The following is a 10,092-nucleotide window of genomic DNA, read 5'->3' on the forward strand; positions in this document are numbered from 1 at the left end:
AAGGAAATACAACATATACCTATTTAACACATTAACTGCCATGAGATTTGTATTTAACTCACTCTAGTTTTGACTCTGGGGCAGCGTGAGGCATATATAAAATCTTACTTGTTGATGTTCTTATTGTTACATTTAATATTGACAATTCTAGAAACATGGATTAAATGAATAGAAGTCAATAAATTTCATTTTTAAATTTATGTTTACCTTTAAATTACACTCAAAATTTTTATTCTATTTTTGTAACAAAACACTGTGGCCTCAAGGAAAAGTTTCTGATTTTTTTGTGAGGCAGTCAATGTGTTAAAGCTGTCTTTTTGCAGATGACATGATTATCTGCAGATAGTAGAAAATCTGAAAAAATCAGGAAAAATACTCCTGGAACTATAAGCAAGTCTAGCAAAGTTACAAGATATAAGATTAATATGCAAAAGTCAATACTTTTTCTATATGCTAGCAGTAAATAAGTGAAATTTGAAATTAAAAATATAATACTATTTATATTAGCACCCCTAAAATGAAATACTTAGGTACAATTCTAACAAAATATATACAAAATCTATGAGAAAAACTACAAAACTGTGATGAGTGAAATCAAAGAACTAAATAAATGTGGAGTTATTCCCTGTTCATGGATAGAAAGACTGAATATTGTCATGATGTCAATGTCAGTTCTTCTCAACTTGACCTATAGATTCAACACAATCCCAATCAAAACATCCACCAGTTATTTTTCTGGATATTGACAAATTGATTCTAAAGTTTATATGGGGAGGCAAAGGGCCCAGAATACCTAATACAATATTGAAGAAGAGGAACAAAGTCAGAGCACTGAAACTACCTGATTTCAAGACTTACTATAAAGTGATAGTAACTAAGACAGTGTAGTATTGGTAAAAGAATAGACTAACAGATTAACGGAACAGAATAGTCAACTAATCTTAGGAGCAAGGGCAATACAATGGAGAGAAATACTGGGCATCCACATGCAAAAAAATGAATCTAGACACAGACCTTACACTTTTCACAAAAATTAGCTCAAAGTGAATCATAGAGCTAAATGTAAAATGTGAAATTATAAAACACCTAGAAGTAACATTGGAGAACTTTGAGTATGGTTATCACTTTTTAAGTACAGTCATTCTCCCTTATCTGAGGTTTTGCTTTCCACAGTTTCAGTTACTCAAGGTCAATAATGGTCTGAGAATATTAAATTGAAAATTGCAGAAATAAGCAACTCTTGAGTTTTAAATTGCACACTGTTCTGAGGTGCATGATGAAATCTTGTGCTGACCTGCTCAGGACATGAATCATCTCTTTGTCCAGTGTATCCATGCTGTGTATACTACCTGCCCAGTAGTTGTCAACATTGTCTGTTCCTGACATTCAACCACCAACACCTTCATAGCTTGATGATCCAAAATCACTTAAAGAAAATGATCCTCCCAGTGTAGTGTCAGAAGGTCAATACTAGCCTAATGTCTATGTTGTTTACCTAACTTCATCTCATCCTATAGGTACTGTATTTTGTTACATCATCATAAGAAAAAGGCTGAGTACAGTACAATAAAATACTTTGAGAGAGAACACATTCACATAACTTTTACTATAGTACATTGCTATAATTATTCTGTTTTATTATTAATTGTTGTTACTAATCTCTTACTGTACCTAATTTATAAATTAAACTACCTAGGTATGTATGTATAAGAAAAACAGACATATATAGGGTTTGGTACTATCCATTGTTTCAGGCATCCACTAGGAGTCCTTGAACATATCCCCTGCAGAAAGGGTGAACTACTGTACTACACCAAATGTATGACCCATGAAAGAAATAATTGACAAGCTGGACTTTGTTAAAATGAAAAACTTGTGCAAAACATCTGTCCAGAAAATGAGAAGATAAGCCATAGGCTGGGAGAAAATATTTGCAAAAGATGTATCTGATAAAGGATTGTTATCCAAAATATACAAAGAACTGGTAAAACTCAGCAATAAGAAATAAACAACCTGATTAAAAATGAGCAAAGGACCTGAACAGATACTTCACAAAAGAAGATATACAGGTGGCAAATAAGCATATGAAAAGGTGCTCTACATCGTATGTCATCAGGGAAATTCAAATTGAAACAATAATATAACAGTATATAACTATTAGAATGGCCAAAGTTCAGAACCCTGACAGCACCAAATGCTGGTGAGGATGTGGAACAACAAGAACTCTCATTCACTGTTGGTGGGAATGTGAAATGGTACAGTCACTTTGGAAGAAAGTTTGTCAGTGTCTTACAAAACTAAATGTACTCCCACCATATGATCCAGCAATCAGATGCCTTGGTATTTATGTCCACATAAAAACCTGCATATGTATGTTTATAGCAGCTTTATCCATAATTGCCAAACGTGGGAGCCACCAAGACATCCTTCAGTAGGTGAAGGGATAAATAAACTGTGTTACAGCCAGACAATGGAACATTATTCTGTGCTAAAAAGAAATAAGCTTTCCAGCCATAAAAAGACACGGAGGAAAGTTAAATACTTATTAGTAACTGAAAGAATTCAATCTGAAAAGTCTAAATACTATATGATTCCAACTATATGACATTCTGGAAAGGGCTAACCTATGGAGACAATAAAAAGATCAGTGATTTTGGAGGAGTAGCAGGAAAGAAAGGACTAATAGGCAAAGCACAAAGGATTTTTCAAGCAATGAAAATATTCTGCATGATACTATATCATATATACATTTGTTAAAACCCATAGAATGTGTAACACCAAGAGTGAACCCTAATGTAAACTATGGAGTTTGGGTGCGTGATAATGGTATGTGTCAATGTAGGTTTGTCAATTGTAACAATATACTACTCTAGTGCAGGATGCCGATGGTGGGGAAGGTTGTATGTGTATGTCGGGGTGAGGAGGGTACATGGGAACTCTGCACTTTCTGTTCAATTTTGCTATGAACCTTAACTGCTCTAAGAAACAAAGTCTACTAAAGGAAAAAAAAATGGGAAAAATACTTTAGTAGACATTTCTCCAAAGAAGATATACAAATGGCCAATAAAAACATGAAAATATGCTCAGTGCTAATCATTAGGGAAATGCAAATCAAAAACCACAGTGAGATACCACTTCATACCTGTTAGGACAGCCATTATGAAAAAAAAAAACAACAACCAGAAACTTAGAAGTGTTAGAAAAGATGAAGAGAAATTGGGACTGTTGTACATCACTGATGGCAATGTAAAATGGTGCAGCCACTGTGGAAAATGGTATGGCAGTTCCTCAAAAAATGAAACATAGGATTACTGTATGATTCAGCAATTCCACTTCTGGGCATATACCCAAAAGAATTGACAGCAGCAACTGGAACAGGTATTTGTACACTCACGTTCACAGCAGCATTATCCACAATAGCCCAAATGTGGAAATAGCCCAGATGTTTATGAACAGGTGACTGGATACACAAAATGTGGTTCATACACAAAATTAAATATTATTCCCCCTTAAAAGGAAGAAAATTCCAATACATGCTACAACATGGACAACCCTTGAAGACATGGATGCTGAGTGAAATAGACTGGTCACAAAAGAGCAACTATTGCATAATTCCACTCATGTGAGGCACCTAGAGTAGTCAAATTCATAGAAACAGAAAGCAGAATGGTGGTTTTGAGGGGCTGAGCAAAGAGGGAAACGGGGAGTTAGTGTTTAATGGATACAGAGTTTCAATTTGGGAAGATAAGAAAGGTCTGGAGTTGGATGTTGGCCATGGTTGTACAACGTTTTAAATGTATTTAAAGCTACAGAATTATATCTAAAGCTCCCTTATTTATCAATATGGGAGACTAGAAAAATGTAAAACCACATGCACACACACACACACACTCACACATACTATATATATACACTCTCTCTCTCTATATATAATATATATATTTGAAGCCAATGGCTTAAAAAAACTAGAAATGTTTATTTAAAAATTGAAAATCCGATCAATTTAATACCGTAAAACTTTATTGACAAACCAGAAAGATATGATGAGCAAATAAATGATGTTCATGTTTCAGGACTAAAGCAGAGAATACTGTAAATGTCAGCTCTCTTCTATTTTTATTTAACTTTTGTGTTTAATGAAATCCCATTCAAAATGCCAGCAAAGTGAAGCAAACATCCATCTAGAAAGAAAAAATAAATAAAACTGTTGAAAAATGTGGAAAAGGTAATAACGTGTTGATTGACTCGCCCTAGCACTTCTAAGTGCTTTAAAAATTACCATAATGAAAGTATTGTGATTCTAATGCATACGGTGATAGCTGGAAGACTGGAATAGAAATGTGGGAAACAACTGCACAGGAAAACACCCTTAATATACAATTAAGTTTGTTAAAAAATATGTATACATAAAGAATAGAAGAAAACATAAAAGATCAACAGTAAGTGTCTGTAGTTTGTGGATTGCCCACAGTTTTTATATTCTTCTGTGTATTTGCCTGTGCTTTGTATGTTTCAGCAGTGATCCAGGTGAATTTCACAATCAAGACAGGACACTGTTTTCAGAAAAGAAAAGGCTCCTGCAGGCCCAGAACAGCCGGCATCAGCTTTCCCATCAGCCCCGCCGGCAGCTCCATCTCCCCCAGGCAGCTCTGTGGTCTTTCCGCTCTACCCTGGCTCCCACGTTCAACTCAATGTGTGGGCAGAAACAGAATAAAATGCTGATCTTGAGGAAACACTGTGCGATACTATCGAGAAGAAATTAAGAAGTCATTTTACATGAAGATTGGAGGATTTGTCAAGAAATTGGAGAAAATCCAGAGAAGAACCAAGGAATGACTGAGGACCTGAGGCTGAAGGGTGGGCTCGAGAGTAGAGATGAAAAGGCCATGTGTTTACCTTGGCCCGACTCTGAGTAGAGACTTAAAAACAGTATTGGAGCCCAATCAAACCGCCATTAACAACTGCCAGGCAGAGCCCCATCCCGAGCGACCCTGAAAGGTCAAAACAAACTCTTAAAATTTCCAGCGCTTTTTAGTTCAACCTGAGGTTAAAGACCATATCTTCCCCACAGTACAGATTGCTTTTGCATGGATGCCAAGAGCTTGTCTTCGCTGTGCATTAAAGACGCAAATATTGTGTAGAGGAAGTAACTCTTTAGAGGCTGCTCAAAAGGCTTCCCGGTGACAGAAGATGCCGACGTGGCCAGGATGGACCAGGTTTTTTTTTTTTTTTTCTAGGTTTGCACAGAACAAATGCTCTAATCAAACGGTTTATTCTTCCTGTGGCTCGTTTCTCCTGCTTGTTTCGTGTTTATCTGGGGAAACAGAGGGGCATTCAGAAAGAGTGATGACAGAAAAAGAGGGACACAGAGATACACAGAAAAAAATGAGGCCAAGAGAGTCCCTGAGAGAGAGGCAGGGTGGCAGCCAGAGGGAGAGAGTGGCTGATAACCAGCCAGGAGCTTAGGAGTTAGCTGGAGACAAAGCCGGGGCAGAGGCAGGAACAGGCAGCCAGAGAGGAGGACAGGGAAGAAGAGGGCCCAGTGGTCTGTCCTGGGGTGGGGACAATAGGGAATCTTGGCTCATCTGTGCTTGTCAGATGAGTTAAAGGAGAACAGAAATCCATGGCAAGGCAGCATGGTTTATTTTTTAATATGCCATTGTATTTTGGTAACAGAAAAAGAAAAAAGCAAAAGGAAATTTAGAATGGAGGAGGGAGCCCTACAATGATGCTCTAGAGTCCCCCAAAGACAGACCGTGGCATCACCTGCGTCAAAGCAGCTCCCTTGGTCTGACTGCGGCCCCCCAGGGACCCAGCCAGGGAGGTGGGGAAGGGCTCTCGGTCCTGTTCTCCCCGTCCCTATGGATGACGTTGGACAATGGGGAAAGATGCCGTCAGGGTTATCTGACATTTGGTCAGTTCTTGCTCTGGTTCGCTTGGTGCACTCTGAGGCACTTAAACCCTGTCACAAGGGCACATACTTCGAAGACTTTGTCAATGTAGACGGAAACCCCTTCAATCTCACCCAATACTGGAAGGTGATGTGCGACTCCCAGTCTGCTAGGCTGAGGACCTGGCCTTGTCCAGCGTCACAAAGAGGCGTGCGTTCATGGTTTGCGTTTCTGCCTCATCTCACCCTGCTTGCTTAGGGACATGTCACTAAAGTAATACAATAAAATAAATATTTTTAATCTCGTATATTTCCATGGTTAAATTACAAAAATACAAAAAAATCTCTTGAGGAAGAAGGTTAAAAATTCCCAGTTACCTTGATTAGTTTTTCTCTTATATAGAAATAGTTTAATTCCACTTAGAATTAATATCATGTCAAGGTGACAGATATGCATGCTACGAGACAGAGTGTGTCATGTCATAGAAAAAGACAGGCCTGGATTTTTACAGATGATAAACATGGTGTCCCTATACTCTTTTATGGAGATACCCATGTCTGAAGATCAGGTGAATTATTTGCTTGCTTTTGGGAGTATATTCTCCTGGCGTTAAACATAAATTCTTCTGAAATATGATGCATTTATGCATAAATTCTCAATTAAACAAATATGCCTTATTTATGGAAAGTGTTCTCTCAGTGATAGGAGTGCAAGACCCAAAACACTGGGGTGCCACTCCTGTAGACTGTGGTGTATGACAAGTGTTGTTTGACCACAGCACTTAAGAAGAAGAAAGCCACAGAGGGCCATGTCTGCACGTCAGAGTCGCCTTGGGGACACTTAAAAAACACATATTCTTGGGTTTCACTCCAGAAGCATTATATAGAAATTCCACAGTGAGACGTAGAAATCAGTATTTTTTTAAATTATTTTTCTCTGTGGACTATTACTGCGAACAACTGGGCCAAGGAATCTTTTCTTTCCTGCCTCTAGTTGCTGCACATGTTCTAAAGTCTGGTTACCAATGTAATGGACTCAGACGAACAGTTATGTCTTTTAATGACAACTAAATTGATCTCTTCCATATAGAATTAGATAATTTCTTCCAACATTTTGATAATCAATTCTAATAACCCCAAAATTACATGATTGGTTATATAGTAGATACCATTTAGAGGTTTACTTGAACAAAGATGTCACATTGATTCTACTGATGGTTTTCACCGTGTCAGTGCTATTAGGGTGAGTTAATATGAAAATTTGTCCCTTTTTGCAGGTGAACAGTATTTCAAACATTTGTAAAACATGGGCCTAGAGCAACTCTCTTGAGGCCACAAGGTGGTTAAGTTTCATGGCAGTCACTTACTACATGAAAGCGTATTAATTTTTTCATAATACATTTATTTTAGGATATTCTTGGGTGCTCTGTGACAGGGCAGGAATAAAGAAAGGAAGAGAAAAAATGGTGGAGAGGCAATGGGGGTGGTGGGAATTCTAAATAAAGTTCCCAGTCAGTAAGCCTGACTGCAGGTTAGCGCTCAGACTGTAGGCTGGGGAGCAGAGGAATGATGACCATTGACTCATTGTCACCAACTCTGAGTAAGACTTTTGACCTTTCAGTGTCTCAGTAAATGAATCCTAGAGGAACGATGCAGTGGGGAAAAGGAGCATGATCATACTGGCCCGAGGTCTCCTAGGTAAATGCATGATGGTAATGGAATTGAGAGTTTGTGTGACCTTTCGTCTGGGGAGTCACTATCATCACAGCAGAGAGCCCTGTTATTTTGGCTTTGTGGTGACAAGGAGAAAGCCTGGATGTGTAATGCTGGGATCACCGTGTGAGCTAAGACAGGAATAGTCATCTCACCCCCACACACAGCCACCAGCTCCTGGTTTCTCCAGGACAAATGGCAGAGAGGTTTCTCCATGCAGTTAGCCTTTAAAGAAATCAACTTTGTTGCACCTATTTTAAGCTCCTAGCTTGAAAAATTTTGACAAATGTATACACTTGTATAACTGCTGCCACAATCAAGATATAGAATCTTTTCTTCACCCTTAAAAGTTTCTCTGTGCCCCTTCCCAGGAAGTCTCACTCCATCCCCAGCCCCAACCACTGATGTGCTTTTCATTAGTGTAGAGTAGATTTGTCTTTTCTGGAATTCTGCATAGATGCAATCACATGGTATCTATTCTTTTACATCTGGTTTCTTTAACTCAGCATAATGATTTTGAGATTCACCCTTGAGTTGCATATATTTTGTATTTTTTTATAGCTGAATAGTATTCCATTGTATAACTGTACCACAATTTGTATATCCATTCACCTGTCAGTGGACATTTGAGCTATTTCCAGTGCAGTACTATTATGAATAAAACTGCTATGAACATTCGCGTACCAATCTTTGTGTGGGCATAGATTTTCATTTCTGTTTGATAAATCTCTCAGAAAGGAACAGCTGGTGTTTATGATAGGTCTTTGGTTAACTTTAGAAAACTCAGCCAAATAGTGTTTCCAAAGCAGCTGTACCATTTTGTATCCCTGCCAGTAGGGTCTGAGGGTTCCAACGTCTCCATATCGTCTCCAACACTTGTCATTATCTGTCTTTTTCATTCCAGCCATTCTTGCGGTTGTGCAGCAATATCTCACTGTGGTTTCACTTTGCGTTTCTCTGATGACTAAGGAGCATCTTGTTATGTGCTTATTGGCCACGTGATTTCCTGCACTATCAGTTTTAGAGGCAGAAACTTCTTATTAGCAAGGGAAGAAGCTGTCTACTGTGTGATGGCTCTGGCCCCTCCCTGTCAGCAGAGAAAGAGGAGGCTCTGCTGCTGTGCTCACTAGCACTGACAATGACCGAGGTTTGCCCTGCAGAATCGGTCCACGTGCAGCCACCGCATCCTCCCGCCAGGGGTGAAGACAGTGGGACTTCACTTCCACTACAGCTTTTTCTCACAACTTCACTCTTCCTTCTCAGGTCACTTGTGGTCTTTATGGAAACCTTCTTTTTCAAGGCTTCTCTTAGTATTTTACCTGGAATCACTGGCAAAAACATTTGTTTTTGTAAAAGCAACTGACTAAGATCTGCTCTGGTTGATCCACTGACCATAGTCTCCGTCTTTGAGATGGTTCTTCCTCTGATGACAATAATCACAGCCTCCAGTTGTAGCTGCTGTGACGTGCCACCCACACTTCCTGTTTAGGATGGACACCCTCACTGCCCCAGCTGCTGGGCATGTTGCTGCCAACTGCTCATGGTTTAGTCTATACCCTGGAATCGTCCTTGAGCGAAAGGAGCTGCCTTGTCTTATGATGTGTCACCCCTTTGAGGGTAGCTGCACCCAATATGGAGAATGAAATGTTGATGCAGGGAATAAAAGGTTCTTCCCCACTTTCCCCATTCAGGAGATCTTTGGAGGGCTGTATCCACTGCAAGCTTTCTGTGCAACCCACTGAGGCCGATGTTGCAAATGCACTGGAGTTCATCTTGCCCGTCTGCCCAGTCCTGCCTCTACCTGCATGCAAATCTCTGTGTCAGAGAGTGTTTTTCTGAGTAAGTTAATTTCCTGGGGCTGCAATAACAAATTACTACAAACTGGGTGGGTTAAAACAATGCAATGGAAATTTACCCCCTCACAGCTCAGAAGGCCAGAAATCTGAAATCAAGGTGTTGGCAGGGTTGGTTCCCTTCAGAGGCCCCAGGGCAGAAGCCCTTGCGTGTCTCTTTTCTGGCTTCTATATATTGCTGGCGATCATTGGCTTTCCTTGGCTTGTAGACACATCACTCCAGTCTCTGCCTTTGTCCTCACATCATCTTCTTCTCTGTGTGCTTCTTAAAAGGACACTTGTTGTTGGATTTATGGCCCACATGCATAATACAGGACAATCTCATCTCAAGACTCTTAACTTAGTTACATTGGCAAAAGTTACATTCCTTTTCCCAAAGCAGTTCATGTTCACAGGTTCTGGGCAGACATGTATTTTGGGGGAGGGGGCCACCATTCAACCCACTGCCCTAGGAAACTTAGCTAGTGCAGTTGATGGCAGGGGCCTAGGGAGTGTAATTTAAAATAGGGTTAGGGAGCTAGATCAGCCACAAGCTGGCCAGCAGTGAAGACCCCATCAGTAGGGGAGAATGGAGCACTGATGGCCCCTGGAATGCAGTGGGAGGGCAATTGTTTAAACTCTCACTGTAGTGAATGG

The sequence above is a fragment of the Eulemur rufifrons genome, chromosome 29, assembly GCF_041146395.1.
Source record: "Eulemur rufifrons isolate Redbay chromosome 29, OSU_ERuf_1, whole genome shotgun sequence".
Classification (NCBI taxonomy): Eukaryota; Metazoa; Chordata; class Mammalia; order Primates; family Lemuridae; genus Eulemur; species Eulemur rufifrons.